Source organism: Triturus cristatus, chromosome 10 (assembly GCF_964204655.1).
Source record: "Triturus cristatus chromosome 10, aTriCri1.1, whole genome shotgun sequence".
Classification (NCBI taxonomy): Eukaryota; Metazoa; Chordata; class Amphibia; order Caudata; family Salamandridae; genus Triturus; species Triturus cristatus.
In genome coordinates, this window is record NC_140593.1 from 164,906,269 (window position 1) to 164,924,611 (window position 18,343).

The 18,343-nt window shown below is 49.7% G+C and overlaps 1 protein-coding gene across 7 annotated transcripts in view; it reads left to right on the top strand.

The window, feature by feature from the left end:
• The window catches only part of HDAC8 (histone deacetylase 8), an 841,291-nt gene that overhangs the window by 455,541 nt on the left and 367,407 nt on the right, over nucleotides 1-18,343 (top strand). The window lies entirely within an intron of this gene.

An 18,343-nucleotide genomic window follows, 5' to 3' on the forward strand; every position in this document is an offset into this window, starting at 1 on the left:
CTCTCCACAGGGACCTGGTAGGAGGTGGAGTGAGATCCTCTGCCTACCTCCATCCCAAATCAATTCCATCAGGAGTGTTTTCCTCTAAATTAGGATTGAGAAATCCAAATTGGCAGATTCGCAAAGGAATATAAGACTTGAGGAAGCATCTCCATTTTAGTCAGTTAGGGGAAGGTGCAGCAATGACCTCAGAGCGTTCCCAAGGTTACGGTCTGCATTATAGACCCTGACACCCAAATATTTCAGCATCCCTGGCACCCATTTAATATCTTGCCCAGTTACTGTCTGCAGAGCCGTCCCTAGATTGGGATGTAGTGGAAATTGCGCATGTCTTGTCATAGTTAACATAGAGTCCAGACACTGCCTGAACTCTTAACACTTGTGCCCCCCACGCCACTCCTGTGTCTATATCTCTGAGGAGCAAGCGCATATCTTATGTGTTTAATGAAATATCATGTTCTCCATCCCTTAAAGGTATACCTCTGCCTCGTTCCTCCCTCCGGATCAGGTCAGAAAATGGTTTGATTGCCAAAGTAAATAACATGCGTGACAGGGGTATTCTTGGTGCCCCTGGCAATCTCAAAAGAGTCATAGATAGATTGACCGATACATAGTCTGGCTCATGCATCGGCATAAAGAAGCGTCACCCACTTTTCCCAACTGGCGCCCATATTCATGCGTTGCTTGGTAGCCTTAAGAAAGGCCCAATGCACAATGTCAAAGGCCTTATGTAGGTCTACAGACAGGACTGATGCTTTTTGATATTGCTCCGAGGGAATCTATCATGAACAATCTGCGAATATTCACGCAGGTATTGCGAGGAGATATGAGCCCTTGTATCAGGTCTCTTAAGTGTCATTATAACCTCCCTCCTAAGATTTTGATTAGGACTTTATAATCAAGGTCAGTGGCTTGTGTGAGGCTTATCTGCATGGTCCTTATTGGGTTTAGGCATCTAAATCAGGATGGCCTCTCCTCTTTCCCAGGAGTTAGACCCTCTCAAATGCTTTTACATACATTGTAGCTAAGCGGGGTGCCAACATAGCAGCATATTCTTGATAAAATTCTGCCAGGAAACCATTGGTTCCCAATGTTTTTCCCCTCACCATTTCTTTCAGTTCGCCCCAAATCTCAGCCTCTGTAATGGGTCCCCTGAACATGTTACCCTTCTCCCCTGGCAGCTGTGGCAGTGTCGTCCCCCCATGAAGGCATCAATTGCCTCCGCAGAGACATGGGTGTGATTCTTATATAGCTCTTGATAGTACTCGTCTATATCTGTAAGTGTATGAACCATAGTCCCAGATCTGTTTCTGATTGCGAAACGGGTCTACCCCTAACCTCGGTCTGCACCAACCATGCCAAAAGTCTGTCTGCTCCCCACCAACATACGAGGTATGCGGATATTCCCTACAAGTGAACAGTTGCAGCTGCTCTTTCAGTGCCATGTGTTCTTGTTTTCTCTTAAGTTGAGGCTTAGCTGTGGGGTCGGTCAGGACATTCCTCTTGAGCCTGTGTAGTTCCCTTTGTAACCCAGTCAGGTCCCTCTCCAGCGATCTGCAAACCCCCACTGTCTCCTTCAGGCATTTTCCCATCATCACTACCTTGAATACCTCCCACTCTGTGGAAATGTGATCTGTGGAGTGTTGGTTATTTTAAAAGTATTCCTGTATGGTGTCTGCAAATGTTTAACGTGGTGCAGTTTCATATAGTAATGGTGGTTGGAGCTTTCAGGTTGAAATCGGGGTGCTTCTAGGGCCCCATTGTAAATGCAAAAGGAGTAGGTTATGATCAGGCAAATCTGTTGATCATTGATGGAGATCTCCATACAGAGAATGATCAGGATGAGAGAGAGGAAGAAAGTAACAGGCACAAGTCCAGTTTGTTTCATGTTTCTATGATGTTATCAAAGTGTTCCTTGCTCTCAATGCAGTGAACCACCCACTGTTCTGAGAAGAGGTTTTGTAACTCTCGTGGTTTCATAGGGAGACTCGAAGTGCCTCCAACTTTATGCTCCTAAAGTGGAATGGTAGTTCAGGTAGATGATCCACTGTTCCATAGTGGTTTTTAAAATGCTTGACATTAAGTTCAAGCACTACAGTGGTTATGATTCTTTGTGTATTTTTCTGCCTTTTTCCCCGTACCTGGCTATGTTTTGTGTGGCTTCAGTAGCTTTAATCATAGTGAAAGGCCCAGGATATGTGGCCCCTGTGCAGCTGGACAAAGAGTTAAAATGTATTGACTTTCAGGAATGCCTCCACTGTTCTAAGTAAGGCCAGTGCAGAGTAAATTGTGGCACACGGTAACTATCAAATGTTGAAAACTGTGAAAAGATTTATCTCAGTCAGGAAAAGGCAGGTTGACAGAGGTTACTCCCACAACACTACATATGATGGACTCCTCTTGTGAATTAACAGATACTGATACTGCACCCAAGATGCAGGTGTCTATGGTCTATTGTGCATAGACAAACCTTATTCCAGACTTGCTCAGAAAATGGAGGGCAGAGTCGTTGACTTAACACTTCATGACAATGGGCTTTTCTCCACTTCTTAAGATAAGGCCCTGAACCAGTGCAAGAAAGACTGAGTGGTGAGATACAGACATTTTGCCTAATCCAGTTGTGATGTAGTAATGTAGGTAGTAGCCTAAATTATCTGAGGAAAACCTAGACGTGGAACGATAAGTAATAACTTCTGCATAGTACAGAATGCAGTTTTAATCACTTTGTTAAATTCAGGATTATGGAGAGAGAATATATTCTGACTCCTAAATGTCTCACTATTTAGTTGTTCTTGGTGGAACCTTAAGTTGCTGATGCCTGGTGGTCCTGTATCTCAGTTTTGAATGTGAATAAACTTTAAGGTGATTTGTTAGCATACAGTGTTCAGTAGCTCAGACTCAGTAGAGAAGAAGAAAGGATGACACTGCACTGTCATAAACTTCCATCTTCTCAATCCGTTCTTTTTCAATGAGGCATTCAAAAAGTTGCCATCGCACCCTCCTTTTTGTCTAAGGACTGTCTGTGCATCCTAAAGCTAAAGGGCACCTTAACCCTCATAATTATCTGGCATCCTTGCAGGCTTTTCATCAGAGCTTTTATCAAGAAACTGTCACTGCCTCTCCAAGATTTTGGTCATTCACATTTGCCACTACTTGCAAGATTGGTTAAAGGCCTGTTCTCCCCTAAGCTGACATCAAGTCTCTTCACTGCTGTTCAGTGACTGCCTATCAGGAAATGTGGAGGATTCTTCTCTGATTCATAACTAGCAGCTCTGCTTCTTCAGGTTTTCCTAAACTGAAGCAGGCTGCAAACCTCTTTACAGTTGCATGTAGGCCCCAGAAGATATGGGGCCTCATGGCCTCCTGCTGATACCCATTGTAAAATCGTAACCGTGCACTCCATTTATCTGGCTTCCATATGCATGCATTACACAACCAAATTGTCCATGCTCATCTGTGCCTTGTCATTTGTGGGAGATGGTCTCGAATGCTAGATGCCACCACCTGAACCTGTCTGTGTGGTGAATCCCCAATTTAGGTCTTTACTGTCACTGCCGCTGCTACTCCTCAGAGAACTGTTAGGGTGGACATATGGGATCCCTCTGACAACTCACAATCGCTGTCCCCGTAGAAAGCGAGCAACCTGCATATATTTACCTGAACTAAAAACAATCTTTCTGGCAGAGGATGTTTGTTTCCCTTTATAGGGAGGAATAGAGTGCTGGCTACATGCAAACCATGGCTGGATTGGTTTACAGAGAGAAGTGAGCATCTGATGTTCCCTTATTCCTACTTGCCCAGCTGCATGATCTGGTACTTCAGCTCTAGAAATTCACTAATTCTGGGAACTTTTCCTTTTAGCCTACATAGCTGATTGGCTTCTAGGACCTGAGCATGCTGGGCCACTCTTCTTAGTGTACGTTTACCTTAGACAATTAAATAAAACTACACCTCACTGTCCAGAATCGGTAGGGTCCCCTGAGGCTGTTGGACAGGTTCTTGTTCGGTAAGAACGAATGCTTTTGCTATGCCTTTCCCGACATTATATTGCTTGTAAAATGATCCCCCTTCTTGTGAAGAATTAGGTAAGACAGGACAAATGAGTGACTCTCATCTGCTCAAATTGGTTTTGATACTCTGACTTCCTGGAGTTACGTTTCTGATGGATACTTCTAATTGCAGCGTGTAGGAAGGTGGATCCTTCTACGTGTTTGCCCCCATTTTTTGCCTGGTGTTGTAATCTTTTCTGACTCGTCTGACTAGGATCCTGCTATTCAGGACCCCAGTCAATGTGCTTTCTTCTCTAAATTGGTTTGGTAAGTACTTAGGTACATCCCAGATTGGATACTGGTGTGCACTCATCAGTCCATAGTAAATGATACTAAGGTACCCAGGGCATAGGTACAACAGAGGTCCCCCATGGGCTGAAGCATGCATTATGGCACCCATGGCAGACCACTCAATTTGCAACTCCGGGCCTGCCATTGCAGTCTGTGTAAGCTGGTGCTAGTACCCCTTACAAAAAATGTACGTTTCCCTATATCTAAGTTCACTGCACTTAAAACCTATGTCACCTCTAGAGCAGGCCTTTCAATCCTGAAGGCAGGGTGCTTGGTCCAAAGTGTGAGGGTGCGCCTGCATGAGCAGGACACCCCTACGACCTACGGAGTCTATTCTCCCGGATTGTAATTTTTTTTTTTTTTTTTTTAAATCTTTATTTATAAACTTTTGTAAACAAGACAGACACTTGCATCGTAATCAGGAGCATGAATTCAGTACATTGTTCTCATCAGCATTTAGCATAGCTGGCGTTCAAATATGATCTTACAGGTTCATCCCATCAACGCATCTATCCTGGTCCAGCCCGCCTTCTCCCGGACTATCGCAGCGGCATCCTCCCCCAGTATCTATCCACATCCTCAATACAGCGGAATCTGCTCTACGGCAAGCAACTCATTCCCTTCTTTCCATTCCTCCCTCCTCCCCACCTTCTCCAATCTCATGCCCCACTCTGCCCTTCTCAGCAGCCTGCTCCTGCGGGTGTGCAAGTAAATAGCCTGTCAGTGGCCCCCAAATATCGCCAGGCCTAGAGGCCCCCGGCAGCAAGTCCGCGTAGGCTCCCAGCTGTTCCTGACAGTAAATCAAGTCGTCAAGCCATACTTTAAATTTTGGCGCCCTTCCCCTGCTCCAGCGACATGCCACGCGCCGTTTTGCCAGCAACAGCGCTAGGGCTACGTACTTGCGATAGGCTGCCTTCAGTGGCTTAACATATCCCAGGAGTGCCAATAGCGGCGTGGGTTCAACCCGTTCATTGATCATCGTAGCCAGGGCATCGAACACCTTTCTCCAGTACGCATGTATGTCTGGACACTCCCATGCCAGGTGCAGAAAATCCGCATTCGGCGCTTTGCACCGTTCACAGTTATTCTCCTCTCTGAGCTTGTATCTGCACAGTCTGGCCGGCGTATAGTACACTCTGTGCAAAAACTTATAATGCACAATGCGCAGTCTGCTGCTAGCCGAGACCTGCTTTGTCTGCATCGCACAATACTCCCACTGCTCATCCGTGAGTTCAATGCCCAACTCCGCATCCCAGCCCGCGCGGGCCGGGGCAGCCAATACCTGCCGCTGTGTGTGAACAGTAGAGTATATCAGCGAGACCAGGCGTTTCGCCGTCGCGCTTTTAAGGAGTAAATGGAGTGGCGCAAGTTCAGGGGGCTCGTCCGGGAAGCCGGGGGTAAGAGAGCGTATGCCCTGCCGAAGACGGATATATAGGAATGCATCGAGGGGGGTACTCGGGGAGTCCTGAAGCATATGTTCAAGCGTACGAAATCGACTACTGTGGTACAGATCCCCCCATGTGCGAATGCGCACCCGCTCCGCGAATCTGCGGAACACTGTCTCCTGCAGCAGGGGCATATGGGGGTGGTAGACAAGGGGCAGCAACGGGGAATAGAGCATAGGCACATCTAGCATGGCACCGATTCGTTTCCACGCCGCCGCAGTGCAGGCGAGCGTCGTACCCGGCATCTCCCTGCCAGTAGGCACCTCCCAAAGCGCTCCGTCAATTGGGATGGGGTGAGCAAGCCAGTGCTCCGTTGCGACCTGCGGCATGTAACGCGGCTGGCGCATCCAGAAGTACGCATAGTGTGCCTGCGCACTGAGATAGTACAATTCAAGGTCAGGCACTCCAAAGCCCCCCTGCGAGTACGGCCGCGTTAGGACTGCCCATTGTATCCGCGGATGCTTGCCTCCCCACACCAGGCGTATTAGCTCAGACCGCAATGTTTTGAAAAAGTAAATACCGGGGTAAAACGGTATATTAAGGAATAAGTACAGCAGCTGGGGTAAAAGTACCATTTTGATCAGGGAGGCCCGCCCTGCCATTGAAAGCGGGAGGGAAATCCAGCGGGTCACGCAGTCCGCAATACGCATCAAAGTCGTGCCATAATTAAGGCGCATGAGCGCCTCCCTGTCCCTCGAGACCACGATGCCCAGGTAACGCACCTCTTCCTCACACCACTCCAAGGGGTAATCCAGCGGGAATTGGTTTGCGGCGTCCGTCAACGGAAAGACACTCGACTTACTCCAGTTTATCTGAACCCCAGAGAGTCTCCCAAACACTATGAACTCACGAAGGATCGGGTTCAAGTTAACCTGCGGCTCCCGGACATACAAAGTAATATCGTCCGCGTAGAGGGAAATTAAGATGTGTCTCATGTTGCAGCGCAGCGCCTTATCACTGTGATGCTGTCGTAGCTTTGCCGCCAAGGGCTCCACCGCGAGAGCGAAGAGTAAAGGGGACAGAGGGCATCCCTGTCGGGTGCCCCTTGTAACCGAGAAAGCACTGGACACTCGTCCATTCACAAGCACCTTGGCCATGGGCACGCTGTACAGCAACCGAATCCAAGAGAGGAAGAGAGGTGGGAACCCCATACGCAGCATCACCCCAAACATGTAATCCCATTCAAGGGAGTCGAAGGCCTTCGTGGCATCCAGAAAGACTGCCGCCAGGGGAAGTTCAGGCGCAACATTATTCAACACCGAGAAAAGGGTGCGCAGGTTATGGGAGGTTGCGCGCCCAGGCACAAATCCCGATTGATCAGGGAGCACCAAAGCCTCCATCAGCAAGGTCAGCCGGTTGGCAATGAGCTTGGCTAGAATTTTGACATCGCAGTTCAGAAGTGACAATGGGCGATAAGAGTCGCACAAGTGTGGCTCCTTCCCGGGCTTCAAGATAGAGATAATTAGGGCCTCCCGCATAGACGGTGGGAGGTGCCCGACCTCCAGGGCATCTTCGTACACCTCTCGCAGTATGGGGGCCATCTGATCTATATACAGTTTATAAAACTCAACCGGTATGCCATCCGTGCCAGTGGCCTTCCCAGATTGGAGCTGCATTATAGCCTCCCGCACTTCGTCTAATTGGAACGGGGTGCAGAGGAACTCCCTCTGTCGGTCACTTAGCCACCCGAGGGTCACATCGGCTAGGAAGTCCTCCAGGTCCAGCACCCCAGCTCTCTGTGTGGTATACAACCGCTTATAATCTGCGGCAAAAGCATTGAGGATGTTCGTCGTATCTCTGTATACTTCCGCCCCCGGGCCCTCCAATTCCAACACAAGGGAGGAGTGACGCGGCTTCCGAATAACGTCCGCCAATGCCTTGCCCGGCCTCTCGCCCTCCCCATACCGCCTAGCCGTCCAATATTTACCCCTAAACTGTGTCTCTCGGTGCGCTTCCGCCATATACTCAGTAAGCTGGAGCTGAGTGGCTCCATCCGGGCGTTCAGCCAGCTGTGCTTCCAGCCTTTTTAGGTCTCCCTCCAGTCGCCGCAGGGTGCCAACAATAGTCTTGAGCACCCCCGCTCCCTTAGATATGCAGTAGCCGCGAAGCGTGACCTTAAAGGCCTCCCAGACGGTTTCGACATGCTCAACCGTTCCTTTATTTCGAGCAAAGAAGCTGCTCACCTCCTCCCCCAGCCCATCTGGAAAACCGGGTCCAGCAAAATGGACGCGCGCAGTCTCCAGCTATTGCGCGGGGGTCCGTAATCCGCCGACGACAACGTAAGGCTGACAGGGGCATGGTCAGAGTAGGTACGCGCCAGGTGCTGCACCTGCGCTATAGCAGGCCCCATTCCACGGGACACAAAGACATAATCCAGGCGCGCCCAAGATGCCGCCCGTGCTGTAAAATGCGTACCCTCCCTCTCATGTGGGTGCAAGTGGCGCCAGGTGTCCAGCAACTGATAAGTGCAGAGTATGTCATTAAGGGCCGCCCTCGCCCTGGTATAATGGTGCGCAGCAGGATGGGACCTGTCCACCCCCGGGTCGCAGGCGACATTAAAATCTCCACCCCAAATAACATGATTGGAGCCCACCGCAAATATCTCAGCCCATAAAGCAGGGTAAAAGTCAGGGGTGTCCACATTGGGACCATAGCAGCAAGCCAAGGTGACGGAGTCCGAACCCATCCGACCCCAAGCTATGCAGTAACGCCCCTGCGCGTCCCAGGCAGCGCCCGCCAATTGGAACGGGGTCTGTTTCTTTATGAGAATAGCAGTGCCCCGGGCGTAGGTGGAGTAAGAGGAAAAAATTCGGTGGTCCGCCCATTTACTGGCGAAGGTATTGGGGCTCCGGGGGCTGAGGTGCGTCTCCTGCAGCATGGCGATATGCACCTGATGCCGATCAAGATAAGCCAATATCTGTCGCTTTTTGCGCGCATCCCCCAACCCCCGAACATTCCAAGTAAGGATGTGCAAGTTGTTTCCTACTCCATCTGGCATAAGTAAACACAGTCCACACCAGTCAACAAGGGCCGTGTCCTCCAGGCACAGAGCCTCGACCGAAAGCCCCCACAATGCCAGAATGCAATTTTCGCTGCGCGCTTGGGCCTGTCAGCTAACCCCATGCTCAGAAAGTCTGATCGCAGTCCAGCTACCGCCAATAAGAACAAGCAAGTCTGATAAACACCCTGTGAAAACCCCCCCTCCTCCCACTGAAGCATCCCCAACTTGCCAGTAATAAATCCCCACCCTCTTATTCCTCCCCAACAAAAAACATAACAACAACAAAACAGAAAACCCAGCAATCCCAGACCAACCTCCGATAATGCAAGAACCGGTCCGCATGGCCCAGCCCATGCAGTCCGCCGCCACAGGGGGCTACCCATGGGGGATCGCCAAGGCGACTGCGCTCTCCCTCCCCGCCCCTCCAGGTCACCGAGCATGGTAAGGCTCAGACACAGGCGGAGCCGAGAGTGCCCAGCCGGTTAACAGTCATTCTGCAGTGCGAGTGCATGAGTGAACAATACACAGTCTCTTCACCAACTATCCACCCCGCCCATCAATCCCCGTCGTCTCCATGCTCAGAACCCTGGACGAATCCCCTAGGCCCACATACAGACCATGCATTCAGCGGGGCAGGAAAGAAGGCAATACTACTTCTGCTGCATGTCAGCGTCCATGTCCAACGGTGAAGGGGGGCGCGCCGCCCCTCCGCTGTCCACTCCGCGGCCAGTTCGCTTCAAATGCTTAAGAAAGTCCTCCACCTGCTGCGGCGTCGTGAAAAACCGCTGCTGACCCTGATGAGTGACTCGAAGGCGTGCAGGGTATAGCAGCGCATAATCTATCTGAGCCTGCCGTAGTTTGGCCTTTACCGCTGTGAACTTGCGTCGCTCCTCCTGGACCAGCGGAGTGAAGTCCGGGTATACTGTAAAGGCGTTGCCGTCGTAGGACAGTTGCTTCTTGCTTCTCGCTATCCGCAAAACAGTATCCCGGTCCCGGTAATTTAAAAGTCGCGCTATGATGGGGCGAGGTGCACTCCCGGGTGGTGGCCGCTGGCCGAGTGTACGGTGCGCCCTCTCAACAGTGAAGTGCCCCGAAAGGGCTTCCGCCCCCACGGCTGCCAGCAACATCTTTTCTACATAGTCCTCCATCCTACCAGTATTGGTGGACTCTGGTATGCCTACTACGCGTACATTATTGCGCCGGCTACGCGCCTCCAAATCCTCATTCTTCGCAGCCACCACCCGCAACAGTTTCTCCATGCGATTGACCTGTGTGGCGACGCGGGCAGCAGAATCCTCAGTGTCCGATATGCGTCTCTCAGCTTCTGTGAGCCGATTTTCATGGCCCTCCAGTTTGTGTGTGATAGCCTCGATACGCGACGACATCCCGTCCATCTTGTCGGCCATAGTAGCAAATCCCTGTCTCACCTCCAACAGGATACTCTGGACATCAGCCGTCGCCCCAGGTCCGGCGCCCCGGGGTCCCTCTTCTCCATCCAGCTCCCGCTCTTCCTGCGAGGCGCGCATACCCTTCTTGGGCGCCGTAAAAGTCAACTTAGGCTGTCGCGTATCTGTCTTCCCCATGGCGCCTCCGCTGTATCACGATCTCCCCAGTCCTTTCCGGCCCCCCACTGGTCCGCCTCCAGGCGCCGCAGTGCCGATCTCCACTAGATCACCCGTCCAGTCAGGGGGGGAGGGGGGGGTCAGTTCAGCTCTCCAGAGCCTCAGAGTCAGGTGAAAAGGCCACAGCACTATGTCCACAGCGTCGTGGGGGGGGAGGGGGGCACCGCACCGCCACCAACACCGCACCCCTCAATCAGGCATTCAGGGCCATTCCAGGCAGCACCGTCGCTCCACTCACCCCACAGTAAGCGCCCGCCTCTCCAATGCACGGCCGCAGCGCCTCCAGGGGACAGCCAGGCTCCGCTCCCGTAATCAGCGTAATCAGCGCCCTCCAAGGTCCAGGGGAAGCACACATGCGCCTCCGTTGAGCCCGGTTCCGCGGGTGACCTCCGCAGGTCACCACACACCAGCAGGCAGGGGGGGGGGGCAGGGCTGCCCTCGGTGATCTCGGCTCTCTCGCGTCCTCCCCTCAGGCCCAGGCCCCTCGTGGGCAGCACCGGGCTCTCGTGACCGCTCGTCCGGGAGAGGGCTCCACCATTCCACGCTCCCTCGCCCGGGCTCAGCTTCTCTGCAGGATAGTTCGGCCGTCACCGCTCCGATTTCGATGCTGCTTTCACCGGGGCCGCAGCTACATAGGCGCCGTCCTCTCACACCGTCGCTGCCTCCGCACCTCGCTCCGAGAAGGATAAATAATCGGATAAATTCACTGGGCTGCAGGAGCCTCACGGCAGTGCGGCCATTCTGCTCGCGCGCCACCTAGCGCCCTCCCGGGTTGTAATTGAGACAGCCATATAACATATAGAGGGGCACCGCGTCATTACGCGGTTACCATCTCGAAACTGGCTGCAACGAATTCTGTCATGTTTGGTATAAAACATGTTGGAATCATACCTCCCACACCGTGAATGGTGTGGGAGGTATGATTCCAAGCACTGGAAAGGTCTCCGTTAGGCCCTCAGTATTCCCAGACCCAGACAGCAAGCCAGGGCTGCTGCTGGCCAGAGACACGTTTCTGCCCTCCTGCTGCTAGCCAAGTTTGGGCAGGGGAAGGCAGACCAATAGGTATCCTGTCACAGGGAGGTGTGACCACCTCCCAGACAGGATTTAGTGTATTGAGGCATGGTGGGAGTGCTTGCCAGCACCTCATAGTCTGTGTGAGGGGCACACTTGGTGCCCTCTATGCATTGTCCCGGTCAGGGAGCTGTTGGCTCCCGCTCTGGCGCGAAACTGGACAAAAGACAGGGGAGTATCCTCCTCCTTGTCCAGCCCCTCCTTTGGGAGGGACCCCTGAATTGTCCCAACCCTTTCCTTAGGGTATTTAAGGGCTTACCTGTGGGTGGGTCCCTAGATTTGTTGTGGGACAAGATTAATAACAGAAACCACTTCTTGAACCTTCTGGGCACTCTGGAATTCGCTCTGGGCATCAAGGCTCCAACCGGAAAGACTCCTGCTGCTCTTAATCGCCTCTCCCTTCTTGTCTGCTGCAACATCTGTGCCTGTTCACCATACAGGAACCTTTCAAGGCCTGTGGGCATCCAAGACACCTGATTTAATTTCCCTTGGATAGAAGGAGTCACTTCCCTGCATCTGCAGGCACCGCGACTAAGCTGACTGGTCTTCTCATCCTGGGCTCCCACGGACTCCGAAAGGCTCAGCAACACAGGAGTTGATTCTTCACATCCCTCGAGGCCTGGCCAGTCCTCTCACCAAGTTTGAGGCCAGTATCCCTCGTCGGAGCCGCAGGAACCAAATCCCTGTGCACCAAGTCGACTTGCAGTTTGGCTTCCTTCCACCAAGATCTTCAGGCTACAAGTAGCCCCAACCTCCCAACCTCAAGCATCTCCTGTGACCAAAATCTTCGTCCTCACCGCAACACTTGCATCGTGGGCCTGCGTCTTTGGTGAGCTGCTCGAGGTCCTCTTGCAACTCCAGTGCCTCCAGCCTGTGGGTCCTCTTTAGGGTCATCTTTGTATTCTTTGGGCTCCCCTGATTGCTCAGTGCCTGTCCTGATTCCCTCCTCTTGGTGAGTCACTTGGACCTTGCTGGTCCCGACATTGCACCTTCTTTACACTCTACGTTGTTTGCAGTTGCCAAGGCTTGTTGGTGCTCCCGGCAGACACCGACCCCTCAAATCTCGACATCCGATGTGGGACAGCTTGTAAATGGCTCCTGGTCTTCCACAGCGTCGCCTGGTCCTCACAGCTGCAGCTCCAAGGGCACCATCAACTCTCCTGCAGCACCCGACATTGTTAGGCATTCATCTATCATTCCTCCTGGTCACTTCCAAGTGGCATAGACTCGGTCCCCTCTGCTTTCAGGTACTTCACGGCTTGAATCCACCTTTAGGTTCCCCCGGGCACTTTCTCCTTCTTCAGCAGCGGCCTCTTAAGTCCTCTATTGGTTTCGATAGCTGTTTCTGACACCACTTCACACCTTTTCACCCGGCTCCCCTGGGGCAGGTATCCTGGTTCCTAAGGTATCCACGAGTGGGGTGGCTCTCCAACCTTCTGTCTTCCACGGGGTTTCTTCAGGGTCCACTGGGAAGGCTCCTTCTTCTTTAAAATTGCAACCACAACTTACCCATTGACTTGCATTGATCCCGCGGTCGCGTTCCAACTCTGCACACGACCTCCGTGGGGCTCCTGGTTACTTACCTTGGGTGGTTCCTTGGGTCCTCTGCACTTCTACGTCTCCTGAGTATAGTCTTGACTAGAGTCATGGTTCGCATACCACTAATTTAGTATATGGTTTGGTCCCCCTATGACCACTGTGTACAATGTGCTACTTACCTGTTTCGGTTGAAAAGTATTGTCTGCATTGTGTGTATCTCCGGCTAGGAGATACCTGTAGGTGTTAGTGAGTGTTATATAATAAATACATATTTTTATAAATACACTGTGTGGTTCTTTTTCACTTAATCTATATCAATAAGATTATGTCCAGGTTAAACAAACTGCTCTACACTCCTTCTGGACTAAGCTTGAAGGCTGCTCTCCACAGCTAACATTTAAAGAGCTTTCTAAGGTTGTCTAAGACCACTAAAATCACAATAAGGGTTGTCTGGATTGGTGCAGGGTGCCCGCTTACAAGCCAGCTTTTCACACAGAGTCTTCATATTTAGATCCCTCACTTTTAGACTTGCTTTATGGATATAGAAGATTTAAAACAGCATTGCTCGCGGTCATCAGTAGGTAGCGTCGTGCAGTTCCAGACTGCCTTCGTTCCGTCACGGAAGTGCTGTGCTGCATATAAGTGCCACCTTTGTGTGCTGATGTCAGTTCCTTTCTTTCCGCGACTTCTAATGCGGATCCGAACCTCGCTCCCAAATTTTCTCTCATCAGTTGACGAGTTTTTTCTTAAAATTCTACATTTTTCCAATCGTAACGTTTTTTCTCATCATTTGATGGACAAGTTTTTCATAATATTCTACATTTTTCTAGTGTTCAATTGAACTATGTACCCTCCTAATACTACAAGGTTTAAGCCTTGTAGGTACCAGTGCAAACAGATGTCTGTGGCAGATTTCCCACAACGTGTGCTTATGGTGTTCGGGGCACAACTCCAAGTCCTGCAAGGAGTGTACCCATATAGATCCCAGGGCAATCAGGGAACGTGAAGCGACGCTCTATGTTGCCAAAAACCAAAGGAAGTCACGGACATCCTGCTTCTGCTCGAAGTTGAGGGCGCAGATCGTTTTTTTAGCTTTGCAGACAGTTCCCACAAAAGTTCCAAGTCTTCAACTAAGTTGAAGTGGAAGCACAAGAAGGCCCAGCGAGATTCGGCCCATTCTGGTCACACTCTGCCTGAGAAGTCACAAGGATGACAGGGAATCTTTCAGTTTCTCACGCGCTGAGGTCCCGATTCCGAATCTGATCTCAGTGTACCCCATGTTCCTGGGGCCTTCAATGATGTTCATGGGTTTTAGAGATGTCATGTTGTAAATGCGGTTCCCTCTTACACACCTTCTGCCCCCAAGAATCCACAGCGTACTCCAGGTGGGTTACCACAGGTGGGACCGCCCTTGGGGAAACAGTGTTTACAACGAGGTTTTTACCACGTTGTACCTTTATCACGCATTTTTTACAGCGCATGGTTTTAGAACGCATTTGCTTTTACAACGTATGCCTTTACCATGCATTTAAGGTAAGTTCGGAGGTGTGGGGGTCTTCCGCCACAAATACATTGTTTATATGTAGAAATATATATATAAACAATGTGTGGTAAAGGTATACGTTGTAAAGACATATGTGCTCTAAAAAAATGTGTGGTAAAAAATGCGTGGTAAAGGCATGCAGAGTATTTCCCTGCGTTGTTTCATCATACAACCCGGTCCTTGCATCATCTGTGCCTTCTGAACCCACTTTGGGTTCCACTCCGATATTGGAGCTCACTTCCAAACCAATGTCAAAATCCACACCGGTTCCTTTAGCGCTGATGCCAACCCCAACTCTGCATGAAACCTTGTACCAAATGCCCTATCTGACTTTAAGCTGAATTTGTCTAGGCGAGGTTAAAGTCTCTTCCCAAAGCTGTACTAACTCACCCAGTTCCAGTTCAATCAGATTCAGACAGAACCATGCCTCTACCTCGAAGCCACACCCCAGCACTCTAAATTTTTTGTTTCCAACTCTGATCAGAATCAACCACCTTTTGGAGATGACTATGGAGATGATGGGGAATATGATGAGGGCAATCTATAAATGGACTTACAGGAGACCAGTGAGTTGGACTCTTCCCCAGACACTGTATTGTGTTCTCCCCATGGGCCATCTATTGAACTGAGTGCCTGCTTTGATGTGGTGATGAGATAAACAGTGGAGGTCTTAGACTTACAACAGCCAACTATGGAGGTGAAAATTAATGTGTTGACGCTTGTACTCCATCGTAGTGTCGAAGGAGACTGCAAAAAGACCTGCAGTGGTAGCAGCTTGATTGCAATTGGACCGGTGGCAGATCCCTCTCCCTGACTCACACAGAGCTGATGGTGATGATGGATTTATCACTACTGGGTTGAGGAGGTCATCTGGGAGATTTGGAGATCACAATTCTCTGATTTCTAGTGGATAACCTACTCCACATCAATTTGTTGGAATTGCAGGCCACTCCCCTGCTGCTGAAAGCTTTCCTACCATCCATCAAGGGGAGTATACCTCAGGTTATCAAGAAAAACTCCACCGCCATGTGGTACTACAACAAGCAGGATAGGGTCCTGGATCCTGTGCCAGGAGGCTGTTCTCCTCTGGAGTTGGCTGGAGTGCCAGGGCATTTCCCTGGTTTTGAATCACCTGGCAGAATCTTTGAACGCCAGAGCAACAGACTTAGCTGTCAGCAACAGTCGAATCACGAGTGGCGATTGTCTTCCAAGGTGGCACAGGGAACCTTACAGCAATGTGAAGAATCATGGCTAGGTCTTTTTGGCTCTGTCGAGAATGCGCAACGTCAAAACTTTACAGGCCAGATTTTCAAAGAAGACTGTCTCTCAGAGACGCATTCCTGGTAGAGTGGAAGACAGGTCTCCTGAATGTCTTTCTGCTGCTGCCTCTCCTGCCCAGAGATCTGGCGAAGATCAGGAAAGACCAGGGCCCAATTCATCCTAGTGCCTTTGGATTGAGCAAGGAGAATGTGGTATAAGGAAATTCTGGCCATGAACATCTGTTCTCTAATCAAGCTACCATTTTGAGAGGATCTCCAGTTGCATCAGCAGGGCAGGGTCCTAGCCCCTGCCTCCAGAATCTGCATCTCGATCCATGGATATTGAGTGGCAGTAGTTGACTGTGTTCAATATTTGTCCCGAAGTTGCAGACGTCATTCTTCCTGCTAGGCATCTCTCTTGAAAGTCCGTCTGTGCCCGGTGCAGAGAGAGAAGTTCGCCGGTGTGGCACCGGCAATACGGACCTGTTACAGACCAATCTTTCAGCTGTCTTGTTGTTTGTTTTATCCTTGACCCAGCAAGGACTTGCAGTGGGCACCATTAAAGGTTATTTGTCTGGCTTTACAGCCTTTTTGCATTTGCCGGACCAACTCTCATTGTTCAAATCACCTGTTGTGGTGATGTTTTTAAGGATTTTGATACATATGTGGAAATGTGTAATATTTTACTTAGCATAAGCGACAGCCATTTTGGCTGTGGTGTCCATTTAGTTTCCTTCGTAATTCTTCTGTCCTCTGCTGCTCTTCTTTTTCACTCTGCTTGTGTTATCTATTTTAGTTGACTTCCTGACTCAGCTAAAGCAATGTACGTGCTGGGGGTTTGTAGCTGCCAGTGCCCCTGGTCTCAGATGTTAACTGTCGACCATTTACTATTGCCATAAGCATTTCTGCTCCCACTTTGCTGACCAAGTGGTTATTCATCTGCCCTTGTTTGCTGATAGCTATTTCTAAATCTGTTCTTTCGATTTCTGTTCACATGCTTACACTGCAACAAAATGGTATAAAAGGGACGATGGTTTGTGAATTCAGTGTACTACTGCCTGCAGCACTTGAGAGTGTTGTGTGGACGTGGTCCCACTCATGAGTGATTAATAAACTTGTTATTTATTCCAACTCCAGTGCCGATCTCTAATTTGTTGGTCTTTGGACCCGTGGACAAGAGGGTGACCACTTTTAGGCACATTTCCACAGTTGGCGCCCGCACATGGGGCCCCATCGGAGACGCGTCGTCCAAAGGAATGGTCTTGACGGAGAATCAAAATATTACTGAGGATGCGCAGTGCATGATGATACCCTTGTCTTTGCAGGCCAATGTGATTTTTCCAGTTTTCCTGATTTGACCCTCCAGGTGGTGTCCGGTCTCGTCTGGGGTTTTCTTTGGCCTAATTTTGCAGTGACCATTAGGTCGACCAGAGATTGGCAGGTGGGAGTTGGACACTTCTGTTTGGTAAGGTCGCTAAAGCGACACTCTTGATTTCTTTGGCCTAGGTCTTTTGGTTTGGATTTGTTATTCACTTTTTGCAAAAATTGAAGGCAGGTAATGTGGAGATTTTTCTCATTTTGGAATATTTGTTTGGAGTAGTAATATTTTACATATATTTGTAAAACATGCCTGTTCTCAGCACATTTCGTAAGTGGTGTTGCTGCTCTTGTGGTACCAAGATTAGTTTTGAATAAAGTCAGCCGGCCCCTCCATAAGGGACCCCTTACAGGGAGATGTATAGTAAATATGGTATTTCTCCCATAATGTAAGGTTCAGTGTGGAACAAATACACAAAAAAAAGAACTCGTCTTACAGTGGCCATTAGATGTAGCGTTAAGAATTTTGAGTCCATAGTTAGATTATAAACACTTCCATTCACATTACTTTGGTAGTCAATATGCTATCTAGGATATTTTTGTTGGATTCTATTTTTGTGCACGATTGACATACATCTGGGTGCTTGTGCATGTTGCATGCTTAGGTGCTTGTATGTGTATGTTCTCTGTGAGTATAAAAGCCTGTATTTGTCTTGCTTTGTTTACATCGGTGCATTTGACCCTTCTAGTTATTGGCCCCTCTCTCTGTGTACTATACAAAATTGAAACCCATTGGCTTTGTTGCTGCTTGGGCTGATTGCTGCCTATTAGGACAGGCTGTGCCTAAGTATGCCTCTCATGTTCTCTTCTGGATACTTGGTAGTACTTGAATAATAATAATTTGTTGAGTGTACTTTTGACTGTGACGGGTGTTACTATTACCTGATTTAACGGTACTCATTTTTTTAATATGGAATGATGAAAGTTGCGTTCTCCAGGCAGATAAAACTTCTGTAGATTTACATAACTGTTCTCTTTTTTACCTGCACTATGCCCAGTGATAGAAGCATTGCTTGCTTAGTATTATTTGTGGTACATGCTCCATAGTGATACATTCAAGCAGCTTGAGATGTATTAATACTCTGCACTTTACGTCCTCTGCTTTGCCAGTAATTATAGTCATTTACACAATAGGTGTCTTAGGCG